Source organism: Pseudophryne corroboree, chromosome 1, assembly GCF_028390025.1.
Source record: "Pseudophryne corroboree isolate aPseCor3 chromosome 1, aPseCor3.hap2, whole genome shotgun sequence".
Classification (NCBI taxonomy): Eukaryota; Metazoa; Chordata; class Amphibia; order Anura; family Myobatrachidae; genus Pseudophryne; species Pseudophryne corroboree.
Window position 1 is genome coordinate 724,661,515 of NC_086444.1, and position 17,223 is coordinate 724,678,737.

At 49.3% G+C, this 17,223-nt stretch overlaps 1 protein-coding gene across 3 annotated transcripts in view; it reads right to left on the reverse strand.

Annotated features, from left to right (window-relative positions):
- ATP8B3 (ATPase phospholipid transporting 8B3) overlaps window positions 1-17,223 on the reverse strand; it is a 937,871-nt gene that overhangs the window by 392,535 nt on the left and 528,113 nt on the right. The window lies entirely within an intron of this gene.

Sequence of the window (17,223 nt, forward strand, 5' to 3'; positions counted from 1 at the left end):
TACAATTTCTATTGCCCAGGGATCTAACAGGGAGTGAACCCACTTGTGGCTGAACTTACGAAGGCGTGTCCCCACCGGGCATAGCTCCGCCTGTGGAGCCCCAGCGACATGCGGTGGATTTTTGTAGAGGCCGGGGAGGACTTCTGTTCCTGGGGACTAGCTGTGTTGTACAGCTTCTTTCCTCTGCCCCCAGCTCTGACAAGAAAGGATGCACCTCAGACTTTGTTTCTTTATTCGAAAAGCTGCATTTAATAATGTCGTGCTTTCCTAGGCTGTGCAGGAATATAAGGCAAAATATCAGAATTACCAGCTATAGTTGTGGAGACCAGGCCCGAGAACCTTTCTCCACACAATCCTCAGCCTTCCATATGCCTCTTAAGTCGGCATCATCTGTCCAATGTATATTCTACAGGACACGTCAAGCAGAAATCGACATAGCTTTTGTCAGTATACTCATGTCCCTTTGGGCATGCTTTATAATTATATATCTATCACTTTAGACAGCATCTTAAAATATTTATATGCATACTAGGGTCTCAATCTCTGCTGATAAGGTACCTGTCCACGCTGCCACAGCGCTATAAACCCATGCCGACACAATCGCCGGTCTGGGTAGTATACTAGAATGTGCACACTATCTGCAGGATCCCTGAGAATAGCTAGTGCAAACAGGACACCCAAGGGGAAGATTCTCAACACATCCAGGCCCTAGTGGGGAAAGTATACAGTCTGAAAATTCTCTTGTGGGAAGCTGCCGTCTCTTGTCTGGAGATTCCCGCTCTTTTTCCTCATGAGAAGAGGGAAATTTACCTCAGCATTCTTCCCCTTAACATGTGTACTCTCGTGTCAGGGACAGATGAGTCATCAGTGATATGCAAATCATCTTTTATTCCAATAATCATATATTGAATATCTTTTAGCCCTCTTGGCTGTAACTTTGCATTATCGTAGTCGACAGTGGAGTTAAACTCCGTGTCGATACTTTGTTATTTTGGATAGTGAACATAGAGAGACTCTGAAGGACTCTGTGACATAGGGACAGACCAGGGTAGATTTCCTTTCTGTTCCCTAACCTTTTGTGCAATAATTTTACCTCAGCACTTACACATATCCAAACAGGTGTCGGCGTTGTCGACGGAGACACCCTCCCACACACATATCCTCTCTATCACCTCCTTAGAGGAGCCTTTTACCTCAGACATGTCGACACACGCGTACCGACACACCACACACACAGGGGATGCTCTATTTGAAGACAGTTCCCCCACCAGGCCCTTTGGAGAGACAGAGAGAGAGTATGCCAGCACACACCACAGCGCTATATAATACAGGGATGTACACTATACTGAGTGATTTTTCCCCTATAGCAGCTTATACACACAGTTTTGCGCCTAAATTTATGTGCCCCCCCTCTCTTTTTTACCCTTTGTGTACCAGGATACTGCAGGGGAGAGCCTGGGGAGCTTCCTTCCAGCTGAGCTGTGAAGAGAAAATGGCGCCGGTGTGCTGAGGAAGAAGGCCCGGCCCCCTCAACGGCGGGCTTCTGTCCTTTTATGTACTTTAATGGCGGGGGTTAATGCACATATACAGTTTATCAGACTGTATTATGTGCTTTTCGCCAAGTAAGGTAATCTAATTGCTGCCCAGGGCGCCCCCCCCCCAGCGCCCTGCACCCATCAGTGACCGGAGTGTGTGGTGTGCTAAGGGAGCAATGGCGCACAGCTGCAGTGCTGTGCGCTACCTTAATGAAGACCGGAGTCTTCAGCCGCCGATTTTCAACTTCTCTTCGTTCTTCTGGCTCTGCAAGGGGGACGGCGGCGCGGCTCCGGGACCGGACGACCGAGGACTGGGCCTGTGTTCGATCCCTCTGGAGCTAATGGTGTCCAGTAGCATTAGAAGCCCAAGCTAGCTGCAAGCAGGTAGGTTCGCTTCTCTCCCCTCAGTCCCACGTAGCAGTGAGTCTGTTGCCAGCAGATCTCACTGAAAATAAAAAACCTAACAAATACTTTCTTTTCTAGGAAGCTCAGGAGAGCCCCTAGGGTGCATCCAGCTCTGGCCGGGCACAGATACTAACTGAGGTCTGGAGGAGGGGCATAGAGGGAGGAGCCAGTGCACACCAGATATAGTACCTAATCTTTCTTTTAAGAGTGCCAAGTCTCCTGCGGAGCCCGTCTATACCCCATGGTCCTTACGGAGTACCCAGCATCCACTAGGACGTCAGAGAAAGTAAATTGACAAGAATGAAATCTGGACTTTAATGGTGGAGCCTAGACGTAGGCCCACATCCACTCCCGACTGCAGAAAAAGCAGGAGACGTCCCAGATGAAATTCCACCGCAGAATATTGTCTGCTGTCACACCAAGAGACATACTTCTTCCATATACGGTGGTAATGTTTAGACGTTACCCCCTTCCTGGCTTGGATTATAGTCGGGATGACTTTGTCAGGAATCCCTCTCCTAGCTAGAATCAGCCATTCAACTTCCATGCCGTTAAATGTAGCCGTGGTAAGTCTTAATAGACGAATGGGCCCTGTTGCAGAAGATCCTCGCGAAGAGGTAGAGGCCATGGATCTTCGATCAGCATCTCGAGAAGATCCGCACACCAGGACCTTCGAGGCCAGTCCGGAGCAATTAGGATTGCTTGAACATTTTCCCTTTTTATTCTCTTTAGAATTCTTGGGATCAGAGGAGTGGAGAAAACACGTACACCAGCTGGTAGACCCACGGAGTTGTCAGAGCTTCTACCGCCACTGCTTGTGGGTCCCTCGATCTGGAATAGTACCGCTTGAGCTTCTTGTTGAGTCGAGAGGCCATCATGTCGATCTGTGGATATCTCCACCGACGTGTCAACCACTGGAACACTTCCGGGTGGAGGCCCCACTCCCCCGGGTGCAGGTCGTGTCTGCTGAGGAAGTCTGCTTCCCAGTTGTCTACTCCTTGAATGAAGACTGCCAACAAAGCAACAACGTGTTTTTCTGACCATAGGAGAATTCTTGACGCCTCTGACATTGCTGCTCTGCTTTTTGTTCCGCCCTGTCGGTTTATGTACGTTACTGCTGTTACATTGTCCGACTGGACCTGAATGGCCTGATTTCGAAGTAGAGATGAGGCCTGCAGAAGGGCATTGTAGATTGCCCTGAGTTCCAGGATGTTTATTGGAAGGACGACTTTCCGACTTGACCATCTTCCTTGAAACTGCACCCCCTGGGTGACAGCTACCTAATTTTGAATCCCGAACCTCCGACCCTCGATGAGGTGAGACATCTGTAGCCACCACAGAAGGGAGAATCTGGCTCTTGGCGACAGACAGATCCTCTGGTGCATGTGAAGGTGTGATCCGGACCATTTGTCCAACAGATCCAGCTGGAAGGGCCTCGCATGAAACCTTCCGTACTGAAGCGCCTCCCCAGAAGGCGAATGCACAGATGTACCGAGATCCAGGTTGGCTTCACGACAGCCCGAACCATCGACTGGATTACCTTACCATAGCCTTCTCCAAGGGAAGGAACACTCTCTGAGACTCTGTGTCCACTATCATTCCCAGGAAGGAGAGCCTCTGCGTCGGTTCCATGTAAGATTTTGGTAAATTCAGAATCCACCCATGATCCAGGAGTAGTCTGGTTGAGAGGCCAATGCTGTCCAACAACCACTCCCTGGACCGTGCCTTTATCAGAAGATCGTCCAGGTACGGAATTATGTTCACTCCCTGTTTGCGAAGTAGGAACACAATTTCTGCCATCACCTTGGTGAATACTCTCGTGTCGTGGAGAGACCAAATGGCAGGGCCTGGAACTGGTAGTGGTAGTCCTGCAGTGCAAACTGTAGATAAGCCTGATGAGGTGGACAGATCGGAATGTGAAGGTACGCATCCTTGATATCCAGAGACACTAGGTATTCCCCCTCCTCCTGACCTGAGATCACCGCTCTCAGAGACTCCATCTTGAATATGAACACTCGTAAGTACGGGTTCAACGATTTGAGGTTCAAAATTGGTCTTATCAAACCGTCCGGTTTCGGTACTACAAACAAGTTGGAATAATATCCCTTGTCTGTACCAGTTTTTGAATGGCATCCTGTAAGGTTATACTTGTCTCTTGTGAAACTGCTAAGCCTGATTTGAAGAATCTGTGAGGTGGGATCTCCTGAAACTCCACTCTGTAGCCCTGGGAAATAATACATATGGCTCAGGAATCCTGGAACGAACCTGTCCAGATGTGACTGAACATTTTTAGTCGGGCTCCCACCCGCCAGTCCGCCAGGCATCGCGGACCACCGTAATGCTGAAGGCTTTGATGAAGCAGAGCTTGAGCTCTGTTCCTGTGTACCGGCAGTTGCTGGTTTGCGTGGTTTACTTGTAGCACCTCTGGTGGCTGTAGAAGAACCTCTGGTTTTGCCCTTAAACTTGGCAGTCCAAAAGGACTGTAGATTAGGTCCTGAGTAGGCCTTCCTGGCTGGGTGAGCTGCAGAAGGAAGTAACGTGCAGTAGCTTTGGAGATCCATTTGTCTATAGTTCATCTCCAAAATAAGGCCTCTCCTGTGAAGTGTAGGCCTTCCACGCCTTTCCTGGAGTCTGCGTCAGCAGTCCACTTGCGTAGCCATAAGCCTCTGCATGCTGACACTGCCACAGCAGTGGTGCGTGCATTAAACAAGCCTATTTATTTTATGGCTTCCACCATAAAATTCTCAGAGTCCTGTATATGTTGCAGGAGTAAAATAATCTCCCCCTGAGGAAAGGTATCTAACCCCTCAAGTAGGTTACCCCAGTGGCGTAACTACTGCCCCTGCAGGCCTCGCGGTGGCTTGGGGGCGAGGGGCTGCGGGGGCGCCACTGATTTAGCGCAGATTGACATGCGGACGAGCGTCCGCATGTCAATCTGCTCCTACTAACCCTCCCTGCTGTGTTGGAGGGACACGGAGAACATAGCGCGCGGCTCTCCTGTGTCCCTCCTGCATCACCTCCGGCGGCCGCGGGTCTAATAAACGAAGTGCCGTTCATGAGCTCTGATTGGCTCACGAACCGGCACTTCCTCTATTAGACCCGCGGCCGCTGGAGATGATGCAGGAGGGACACAGGAGAGGCGCGCTGTGCCCTCCGTGTCCCTCCAACACAAACCAGCGGGGGAGCGGCGGCGGCGGGGGAGGGGGCATATCTGGCACTGGGGGGAATATCTGGCACTGGGGGCATATGTGGCACTGGGGGGGGGATCTGGCACTGGAAGCATATCTGGCACTGGGGGGGGGGGATATCTGGCACTGGGGCATATGTGGCACTGGGGTGAATATCTGGCACTGGGGGCATATGTGGCACTGGGGGGGGAAATCTGGCACTGGGAGCATATCTGGCACTGGGGGGGAATATCTGGCACTGGGGGCATATGTGGCACTGGGGGGGAATATCTGGCACTGGGGGCATATGTGGCACTGGGGGGGGGGATATCTGGCACTGGGGGCATATGTGGCACTGAGTGGGAATATCTGGCACTGGGGGCAAATGTGGCACTGGGGGGGTATATGTGTACCTGGCACATAGGGGGGGGGCCTATATTGTGCACTGGGGTCATGTGAGTACCTGGCACCGTGGGGTAATATCTGGCACTGGGGACATATGTGGCACTGGGAGCACAGCCCTAGCAACAAGCACTACCCCCTAGCAACGAGCATGACACCCAGTGCATGTAACCCCTGGCACTGAGCATGACACCCAGTGCATGAAACATCTGTCAACGAGCATGACACCCAGTGCATGATACCCCTGGCAACGAGCATGACACCCTGAGCATGAAAACCCCTGGCACCGTGCATGGAACCAAGAGCATGAAACCCCTGGCAACGAGCATGACACCCAGTGCATGAAACCCCTGTCAACGAGCATGACACCCAGTGCATGAAACCCCTGGCAACGAGCAGGTAATTTAAAAGTAATTTCAAGCCTTACTGTAGGACTTAATGTGTAATGGGCATTACGGTGTGTGGCATAATGTATCACGGACATTGCGGTGTGTGTCATAATGTGTCACAGGCATTACGGTGTGTGGCATACTATATCACGGGCATTGTGGTATGTGGTATAATGTCTCAGGGTCATTGCAGTGTGGCATAATGTATAACGGGCATTGCGGTGTGTGGCATAGGGTATAACGGGCATTGCGGTATGTGTCAGGCATTACGGTGTGTTGTATACTATATCACGGGCATTGTGGTATGTGGTATAATGTATCAGGGGCATTGCAGTGTGTAGCATAATGTATAACGGGCATTGCGATTCCTGTCATAATGTGTCGGGGGCATTACGTTGTGTGGCATAATGTGTCGGGGGCATTATGGTGTGTGCATATTGTGTCATGTGCATTATTGTGTGTGGCATAATGTCTAAGGGCCATTGCAGTATGTGGCATAATGTATACTGGGCATTACTATAAGGAGGAAAAATTACAAATAATGTAAGGGGCATGAATCAGGATTATTTTTCTTTCCCGTGGTGGCTAACGTCTGGGCGTGCAGGTTGGAAAACTGGGGTATAACGTAGTCTTTTCCTGCAATGCCACGCCCCTTTATGTGAAGCCACGCCCATCCCAACAAAGCCACACACCCTATTTTGCGACGCGCGCCTTCGGCGCACGCACATTTATCCCTTTAATAGTGCCAATTATGAGGGATGGGGGGGGCGCCGAAGAATTTTTTGGCTTGGGGGAGAAAAATGAAAAATTTCTAGTTACGCCACTGGGTTACCCGACCATTTGGCGATGGCCTTAGTAATCCACCCACATGTTATAGTGGGTCTCTGGACCACCCCAACAGCTGTATACAATGATTTGAGTGTAGTCTCTATTCTACGATCAGTCGTGTCTTTTAGGGAGGCTGCACCTGGGACAGGCAATACAATTTTCCGTGACAGCTGATGAAGAAAAAAGAATTCGAGGGACGAATAGGCCCGAGAATAAATAAGCGTCCTGGGTTTTTTAAAAGAAGGAAGCCTGGGACAGGGAATGGGAGAAAGGGGGAGGGGAGGGGGAGGGGGGGGGGATAGAGCAGGTAGCATAGCAGCATCCTATAGGAAAAAGGGGAGGAGAGTTACCTGGGAGGTACAAAAGACCAGGAATGCCAGGCAGGCTCCCTCTTTTCATGCTGATCAAGGATCCAAGAAGGCAGCTCCTGGAATCAAGGAAGGAATAAGTACACTTTGATTATTAATCCTCCCCGCACTCCCCCTCGCCTGAACTGCAGGTAGAACCACACTGCAGGCGCACCCCGCAATACCCTCCGTACACTGTTTTAGTGCAAATAGATGCAGACCCTTACACTAACGCTGTATAACAGCCAGCGTCCACCCCGCAGCATGCCCAGGCTTAAGAGGAATCCCCCCCCCCCGGCGTCTCATACAAACGGACGCAATCACGGCCACGCCAGCGCGCGGAACTGCAGCTCCAGGGCCCCGGCCGGTGACGGCGGGACCACCGCCCGCTTCACCCCTCCATAAGTGGCTAGCACGCGGCGGGCCCGAGGCGGGCTCCGGCGCGCCAGCCCACAGCCCGTCGCAGGGCACGCCCCCCCCCCACTTCCGGCGCCGAGCGATCGCGTCACGCTCGGTGCTGCCCAGCAACCGCACATCCCGGCTCCAACGGGTCAGGCCGCACTGCCGGAGCCCGCGATTTCAACCCCGCGACCGCCGCCCGCTTCACCCCTCATTCCTGGCTGGCGCGCGGCGGGCCCGAAACAGGCTCCGGCGCGCCAGCCCACAACCAGCTGCAGGACACACCCCCACCCCTTCAGGCGCCGAGCGATCGCGTCACGCTCGGCGCCGCCCAGCCGCCGCAGCAGCAGCCGGATGTCCCAGCTCCGGCGGAACAGGCCCCGCCGCCGGAGCTCACACGCACACCCCCCGCGTCACGGCACACTAACAGCACGTACCCACACACGATGGGACGTGCGCAGCAGCAGCAGTATAGCACGGCTCCGGCGGGACAGACCCCACCGCCGGAGCCCGTGAGCACACCCCCCGCGTCGCTGCACCTGAGCAGCACGTACCCACAGTCCCACACATGATGGGACGTGCCCAGCAGCAGCCGCAGCAGCAGCCACAAACCCCGGCACCAGCGAGGCAGGCCCCACCGCCGGAGCCCACACTTACACCCCCAGCGACACTGCACAGTAGCGGCGCGTACCCACGCACGCTGGCACGCGCCCAGCAGCGGCAGCAGCCACAGATAACGGCTCCGGCGGGACAGACACCACCGCCGGAGCCCGTGCACACCCCCCCCCCCCCCAGCGCTGCAATTAACCCACCCGTACCCTCCAATACTGTCTCGGGGCACCCTCACGCCGCAAGCGCAGGCGGGGCAAGCTGCGTACAGCCAACCGCAATAGCTGGGGCGGGCTCCGGCGCGCCAGCCCACAGCAGCCCACAGCGCTCCCCCCCCCCTTCCTGGTGGCAGGCAGGCCTGCACCTTCCCCCGGCCCATTACCCGTCAGGTACTGTGTTGGCTCACTGGGTTAATAGCTGAGACTGTTCTGAATAGTGATGTGGATTCCCTGGTTCAATACCCACTGCTGCCTTTCTTCCAGCCCACAGCAGCAAGACAGCACGCTTAAATAGTTAATTATTTATTTCCATAAATTTTCCCCTTTTCTGTCATGTTACTTTGTAATATGGTACTTTTCCCTTTCACTTACTGTACTTACTTACAGATGATCAGACTACTCGTCTCGCTTCTCCTTACGGCTTAGCTTCGGGGGGAGCCCACGCGAAACTTTGCAATCTAATGATTCCTTAGGATGCACGCAGAGGGACCACCCAGATAAGTATCATGTATTTACAGGCTAGGGGTATGGCTTCTGCGCTGTGGCTTAGTGGGTTACAGCGACTGTCTGATAAGCAGGCCTCAATGGTCAATGAACATAATGAGTGAAAAGTCCAGCACTGTCCACCAGTATAATCCCACATCTAAGCAACCCTCCCCTTCCCCGTTGCTAAGGCTTCCCTCATAAAATCTTTGCTCTCACAGTAATACACTAGCTTCCCCCCTTCTTAATTACTGATAGCATGTCCAGCAGACGCTATCTGGCTGGGGGTTATCTTATCTCCCCTCCTCCAACAATGTTAGTGGTTCCCTTTCATCTTCTCCCCTGCACATAACCCCTCCCAGCAGTGTGACCAGTGTACGGTATACGAGGGAGGGGGTGTAAAAATAAAAATACAGAAATAAATGAAATAAAAGGGCAGGGGGGTGCTGGGTAGAATTACAGGGTTGTGGGAGTTAGTGCAGCGCATAGTGGGTAATAGTGTCATAGTAGACAGTATAACATGGGTCAGTGGTTACATTGCAGAGTCAGTATTAAATTACAGCGTATAAAGTATGATAGGGTTATAGTATGCGATTGATGCAAGGATCGCAGAAGTGCAACGGCATGTATATATTGCAGGGTAGAACAGGTACTAGTAATGCTGCTTTCACATCGCAAAGCCTGCTTTTGAAATGGTATTTGAAACGGTTCTTAAAACGGAGAAATAGCTGTGGCCTAGCAGTTAGAGCAAGGCGCTTACAGTGCGTGCTCCCTGGGTTCGTTCCCCAGTGCGGGCACATTTATTTATGTCTGAGCAGTTAAACCCATTTCACATCTCATGTTGTAACCAGTAAATTACCATTTCATTACCTTTTTTGGTACCATTCACACTGAACCCGTTTCACCCATAGAAAACAGTGGTTGTCAATATAAATGGACTTTTCTAGCCCACACATTATTAATAAGTATTTAATTAAATTAATTATTAATAATTTTGGATAGTAGTACGATGGAACCCAGCAGCTTGAAGCATTGTGCTATGTTTTATATATGAGGGTATCCTTGACGGTCCCAGTAATTTGGCAGCAGATTTCCTCATCCCCTCTGATCCTAAAGCAGCTCCCTCACCTCTTCATCACTCCAATTAGACATTTTATAATGGCTTTGCAGTCTAAAAGTTTATAAAGCCACTCTCACACGTGTCTCCTGTGTTTTCCAAGCTGTTTCCTGGTTGTGGAGGCTGACATCACACATGGAGACAGCCTATGACCTCCTGGGGCTTGCAAATACCGTTTCAGACCCTTTCACACTACAAGAACAGTCATCGCATTGCCGTGAACATGTATTATTACATTGATAGTAGGTATATAAGAACAGTATAATACAGATCAGTGTGGGACAGTCACGCGCCATATCGTTCATATTAGCAAATTTTTCGGTATTACCCGTGGCCTTAGCTCCATTATTATTGTATTGCAGTTAGTCGGAAGGCGTCACAGGCGATTTGCAATGCCTTGCACAGTCCATACATTAGAAAAAGGCCTGGGTACACAGATAATAACGAGGCAGTAACAAAAACCAAAAATAATAATAATAATAATAATAATAATAATAATAATAAATAAAAATAAATAAAAAATAGACAGGCCATGATTTGCATAGCGCGGTACAGCCCAGCGCTACACAGTACAACTTCCACTGTGCTAAGCGCAGGGTTTAATCCCCTGGCATTGTATTATGTGGTATAGAGTTATAATGATAACCGCTTAGTACAAAGTAGCTTGTTATATAACCTGAGTGTCATACAAAAGGCAGGCCTGGGAGACAAAGCAAGTAGCGATAGCGATCTCAATAGAAGAACCATCAAAGCTGCTTTGGGGAATGCGCAGCATTATGTTCGCTTAGGTAGCAGAATAGCAGAAACGCACCATTTATGGGGCAATGGTTAGCATTACGGCCTCGCAGCACTGAGGTCATGGGTTCAATCCCAGTTCTTAATTCATATTACATTTACTAGCTATGTCTTTAAGCGCTGAATACGTTTGTTCCATAACCAAACGGTCATACAAAATGCAACAAGTAGCGGTAGCGATCACAGTAAAAACCCATCAAAGCTACTTTAGTGAACGTGCAATATGATGGTCACTTATGGTATCATAATAAGGTAGACAGGACAGAAGGAAAAGGAAAGCCAAAGGTCCGGGCGCAAAGCGAAGGTTTAAGGGCTGAATAGTACATCGTCTCTGCATAAAGTAGGGGTCAAGGCTGCATGTGCCTTAGCGGTATACGCGATAACGTAGGACAACTATAGTCTGGCGCAAGGCATGAATATCAATTCAGCGTAAACGCACCAGTTATGTGGCAAGGGATAGTATTACGGCCTCACAGTGATTAGGTCATGGGTTCAATCCAGTTAAGAGCATTCTTTGTGGAGTTTATATGCACTCTCGGGTGTCTTATTTCATATGATAGTTGCTAGGTATAGATCATAGTGCGCTATATGATGTATACCTAACCGGATTGAACCCGTTAGGATGTAGAAATTTTCCTTTGTTATTTTCGGTGGAGGCACCATCAGGATGTAGAAATTTTTTATTTTCGCTGGTGGCACCGTTAGGATGTAGACATTTTTTATTTTCGGTGGTGGCACCGTTAGGATGTAGAAATTTTTTATTTTCGGTGGTGGCACCGTTAGGATGTAGAAATTTTTTATTTTCGGTGGTGGCACCGTTAGGATGTAGAAATTTTTTTATTTGCGGTGGTGGCACCGTTAGGATGTAGAAATTTTTTATTTTCGGTGGAGGCACCGTCAGGATGTAGAAAATTTTTATTTTCGGTGGTGGCACCGTTAGGATGTAGAAATTTTTTATTTTCGGTGGAGGCACCGTCAGGCCATTTGAAAGTGTCGGCCATTTGAAAGTGTAATTATCAACTGACAAGACATGGCAGTATTGGCACGTAAGGGGTTACCAGTGGGTGAGATCAAAAAACTGGGCAGGTGGAAATCAGGAGCGTACAAGGTATACTTATGCGCGGAAAAGCAAGACTAGAAGGCAGCTCGGCGTCTTTCGCGAAACCCAAGGCCTTAAGCTGCCCGCCATAAATGGGGGAATGAAGGACTTTTTCCAATTTTGCCCTCAAATAAAAAGAGGTTTTGTGGTTTTCACCTTCATATGGGTCGCGCGAAAGTTCGCACCATAGGTCCGCATACAACAGGGGGTAACGATTATGTGTAATGCTACTTTTCAGGAGTGCAAAAGGTCTAGGGGGCAACGATCTAGGAAAAAGCAAGGGGAGCGAGCTGATTACGGCAATTCAAGCCGACATACAATGGCTGAAGGGCCGGTGGCCTAATACACGGATCACATGGTCCGATATAGTCCCAAGGGCACAGGGGGGCCTGGGGTTACAAAGGGTCAGAAGAAAGGTGAACAAGGTAGCCCGTCTCTTAACGGGAGAAGGCGATACGATCGCCAGGCACCCGTTGTTGAGGTACGGAGAGGAAGGGCTGTTCAGGCAAGACGGGGTACACCTGACAGGGAAGGGTTTAGCTTTATTCTTGGGTGACATAGCAGAAAGCGTCAGTGGGAGGCAGGAGGTAGCAGCGGGTGGCGGGCCTGGGTTCTAGGAACCAGGCTATGGCGGCAAGCAGTGCTCCTCGGCAGTCTGTAGTAGCGCAACGTCGGTTGGCCGGCACTTCCCCCAGATACTCGGCGAGTTTGTCGTGGCCTCAAGGGCCGACGCGGTCGTCATCTTAAGGGTGGACCGGTGCTATGCCAATGGTGGGAAGTGGTACCGCTCAGCTAACTTGCGCAAGGGCGGGACTTAGGTTCCGCCCCGTTGTTTAATTTAGGAGAAATTAATATGTAGGCTGTAGCCGGGGGTACGCACTGCTTTCTCGCCACCCACTTATAGAGTTCCAATTCTAATTCGATCAATAAATTTGGCTGGACCTTTTAAATCGCAATTCAGTTGTCTGAGTGTTTATTGGGGAGAAAAGGGGGTAGGGGGTGAACGGCGAGGTCGTTAATAAAATCAATGGACGGCTTAAAGAATTCGAGGGACGAATAGGCCCGAGAATAAATAAGCGTCCTGGGTTTTTTAAAAGAAGGAAGCCTGGGACAGGGAATGGGAGAAAGGGGGAGGGGAGGGGGAGGGGGGGGGGATAGAGCAGGTAGCATAGCAGCATCCTATAGGAAAAAGGGGAGGAGAGTTACCTGGGAGGTACAAAAGACCAGGAATGCCAGGCAGGCTCCCTCTTTTCATGCTGATCAAGGATCCAAGAAGGCACCCACCCTCCCGCCCAGTTGGTAGGGCAATTGGCCCTGGTGATTAGGAATTAAGATTTGTTTGTTATTTTCGGTGGTGGCACCGGTAGGCCAGTTCAGAATTTGCATTATCGCCAGGGCAAAGGTGAGGTAACTGGAATTTGAAATTAAGTTTACGTCCGGTGGAGGCACCGTCAGGCCAATTCGGTCTTTAATTATGGCCTGGCAAAAGAGGTCCAGCAGGCGCGGCAAGCAGTGCTCCTCGGCAGTCTGTAGTAGCGCAACGTCGGTTGGCCGGCACTTCCCCCAGATACTCGGCGAGTTTGTCGTGGCCTCAAGGGCCGACACGGTCGTCATCTTAAGGGTGGACCGGTGCTATGCCAATGGTGGGAAGTGGTACCGCTCAGCTAACTTGCGCAAGGGCGGGACTTAGGTTCCGCCCCGTTGTTTAATTTAGGAGAAATTAATATGTAGGCTGTAGCCGGGGGTACGCACTGCTTTCTCGCCACCCACTTATAGAGTTCCAATTCTAATTCGATCAATAAATTTGGCTGGACCTTTTAAATCGCAATTCAGTTGTCTGAGTGTTTATTGGGGAGAAAAGGGGGTAGGGGGTGAACGGCGAGGTCGTTAATAAAATCAATGGACGGCTTAATCAAATATAGCTGTAGTGTCTCATTAATTGTGTTTTAAATCTATAGCTTCTAGTTTCTGTAACAAGTATCTTAATTTCAGTATAGTATAGAAATTATGTTTTTCTTTCAACCTTTGTGTTCTATCATCTGACTAATTTATTTATTTATTAACAGTTTCTTATATAGCGCAGCAAATTCTGTTGCGCTTTAATTAGCCACTAATTGCGTACGTGGCTATCAGAAAAGACCCTTGTAATCTAGATAAACTCGGTCTTAATTACATTTTATGAGGTTATGTGCCAGGACAAGGACAAGATATGGAATATCTGATAGACCTTTGCTTTGGACAAACAACATGGCATTATGGACAAGAATGACACCTATGCTGACGAAGCCTAATCGAGGACCCAATTATTAAGCATAGGAGACATAAGATTCATGGACCAGTCTGCCATCTTCTGGAAAAAATCATTCACTTCAATTAGCTCATCTGACCATATTTGGCACTTCCTCTTGTTGCCCATCAACCAATCTGTTTCCCATTTTATCTATATGTACGCCTTATTAGTAAATCAGTTATGAATGATTGTATAATGTTATGGTATAAATATGTAAAGCCCAGTGCTCTAAAGGTACGGGCTCATTGATGAACTCTGTCTTGGTCCACGCTGCTCTGCGCAGATTTTTGGGCGTGGTTCCCTATTTGATAATAAATTATATATGCTGAATATCATCACAACGGAGATCTCCCAATTATCATTATAATTATAATTTACTTTATTACAGCCTGGATACTGATGCATCCACTATCGGTGGATTTTCCCATTTTTTCCTATTCTCAGGAGGAAAAGGAAAAGATGATATCAACCTTTTAGGGATTTGAAATTTCCTATCGGGATTAACCCACAGTTCCTCAAACAGGGTTCCTTTGTCTCAGGAAAAGTGGCTGAGGATTTCTTTTTTATATTAAAATAAGATTCCTCAGTCTCCTCTGTCACCTTATCAGGGATATGCAGAACTTCTCTGATAACTTCTATGAGAGCCTCTATTACCTGTGACAGAGTAGCCTCTCCCACCTCTGAGTTCACCTCCCCCTCCTCCATGTCTGACCCCTCCTCATCAGAGTCAGACTGCAGGATATGGGCCAAAGGACATTTTTGTAGACAAATGGCAGGGGACTGGGACACTGGTTTGGGTACTGACTCTCTTATAAACTCAGTCATCGATCTCCTTAAGTATTGCGTCTCTTTCTCATTGCGGGACAATGTAGTAGAAATATTGGAAATCATTCCCCTAATTAAATCCAGCCTATCTGGCTCCACCCCGCTAGCCTGGGAAGGTACACTGCACTGACTACACTGTAGTGAATTCCCTAGAGAAGAGGAACACTGTGCCTTACATGAAACACACTCCTTGCCTGACATACTGTGACAGTGACAGCACACACACACACACACACACACACGAAAAGGTTAAATGCACAATTAAGCCACAAAGAGCCCTTCAAGAGAGACACAGAGATAGCCTGGAGCCAGCACACAGCGCTCTTACTGCTAATGCCAATGGCAGGGCACTGAGACGCTGGTTTGGGTATTGAGTCTCTTTTCATAAACTCAGTCATTGATTGTTTTAAAATTGCATCTCTTTCTCATTGCGGGACAATTTAGTAGAAATATTGAAAATCATTCCCTTAATGGAGTCCAGCCAAGCTGGCTCTGCCCCGCTAACCTGGGAAGGTACACTGCACTGAGTAGACTGTAGTGAACCCCCTGGAGAAAAATAACATTGTGTCTTACATGAAACACACTCTTTGTATGACATACTGTAACAGTGACAGCACACACACACACACACACACACACACACACACACACACACACACACACACACACACACACAGGAACAGGTTAAATGCACAATTAACCCACAAAGAGCCCTTCCAGGAGACACAGAGATAGTATGGAGCAAGCACACAGCAACCTTACTGCTAATGCCATGCTTAGCCAGGTCGCAGACTAAGTACCCAGATTGGGGGTAAGTGCTCCCGCCTGCTATGACCCCCTGTTACCGCTGAGGTAATATGGAGTCTCTCAAGAGGAGCTGCTCGTCCCTGTCAGTCAGCATCTGTGTCCACTGCAGAGGGAAAATGGCACTGGTGAGCTGCTGGATCCACTTATAGTGAAGCCCCACCCCTTCAATGGCGCGCGGTCTACCCACACTTTTTTTTATACTGGCTGAGGTAATATTTTGTGTCTAAAATTGAGTCAGCCCCCTTTTAAGTCTGTAATGCCAGTCTGGGTACTTATAGTGTACTGAGACTCAGTTTGCTCCCTCAGAAGCCGTGCGTCTGCACTGTGTACTGAGTCTGGAGACCCAGCCGCCCGATGTAAAAGCCGTGCGTCACCATACCCTCATGCCGCCAATGGCCGGCGACCCGCTAACCGGGACGCCGGCTTAGTACTCACCACTCTTCTAGCTCTGTTAGGGGTGGCGGCGTGCTGCAGGAATGTACGCTCGCCGTCGTGGGGCTTGTGAATAGTTCCCTCAGGAGCTAGTGTCCTGGCAGCAGGGAATGTGACCATTAACCCTTCAAGTGGTTGGGCTGTTCACCCCCCCCCCCCCCCCCCTAAGTACTACGAGGCATGCCATCCAGTCCTGCCTGAAAATAATAAACAGATAAAATAAATGCAGAAAACTCTTCAGGAGCTTCCAGCGACGTGACCGGCTCCTCCGTGCACATTTTCTAAACCGAGTCTGGTAGGAGGGGCATAGAGGGAGGAGTCAGTGCACACTATCAAATTCTTAAAGTGCCCAAGGCTCCTAGTGGACCCGTCTATACCCCATGGTACTAAATAGATTCCCAGTATCCCCAAGTACGTAAGAGAAAATTAAAGTGCACCGGCTCCTTTGGACCCCGTCTATACCCCATCATACTAGATTCCCCCAATATACCTTATGGATGCTAGAGAAATGACAGGAGCTGGTTGGTTGGTACTTTGGGGTCTATTCATGAAGCAATGAAAAGAATGGGGGAGTGAGCCAGTGGAGAATTTGCCCATGGCATCCAATCAGTGTTGAGATAACATTTATAAAGTGCATTCTATAAAATTATACAGTGCAGCTGATTGGTTGCCATGGGCAACTTCTCCACTGGTTCACTTCTCCACATTTTTCATTGCTTCATGAATAGACCCCTATATCACCATGAAATGTTCCACTTTTCAAGGCTTAGTACATCTGGCCCTTAGTGTTTTCATTTTTTTTTCCAGAAAGGGTGTGTCCACTCCTCCCAGAGTTTGGCTACACCTCCTGTCTCTTCCCAGCCTCCAGTATGCTTGTGCGCTTCTGAATGATACTAGCTCTATACAGAACATGAAACCTTCCATTAGAATTATGCCATCTGTTTTTTTACATCAGGTCACTGTGAATTCAAAAGTGTCAATACACTCTGTAAAGAGTTTGTAGGGTTAAATAAAAAATCCGCATTATATACTTCTAATATTGGTATCATTTACAGCAGGTGCTACTTAAGCCATAC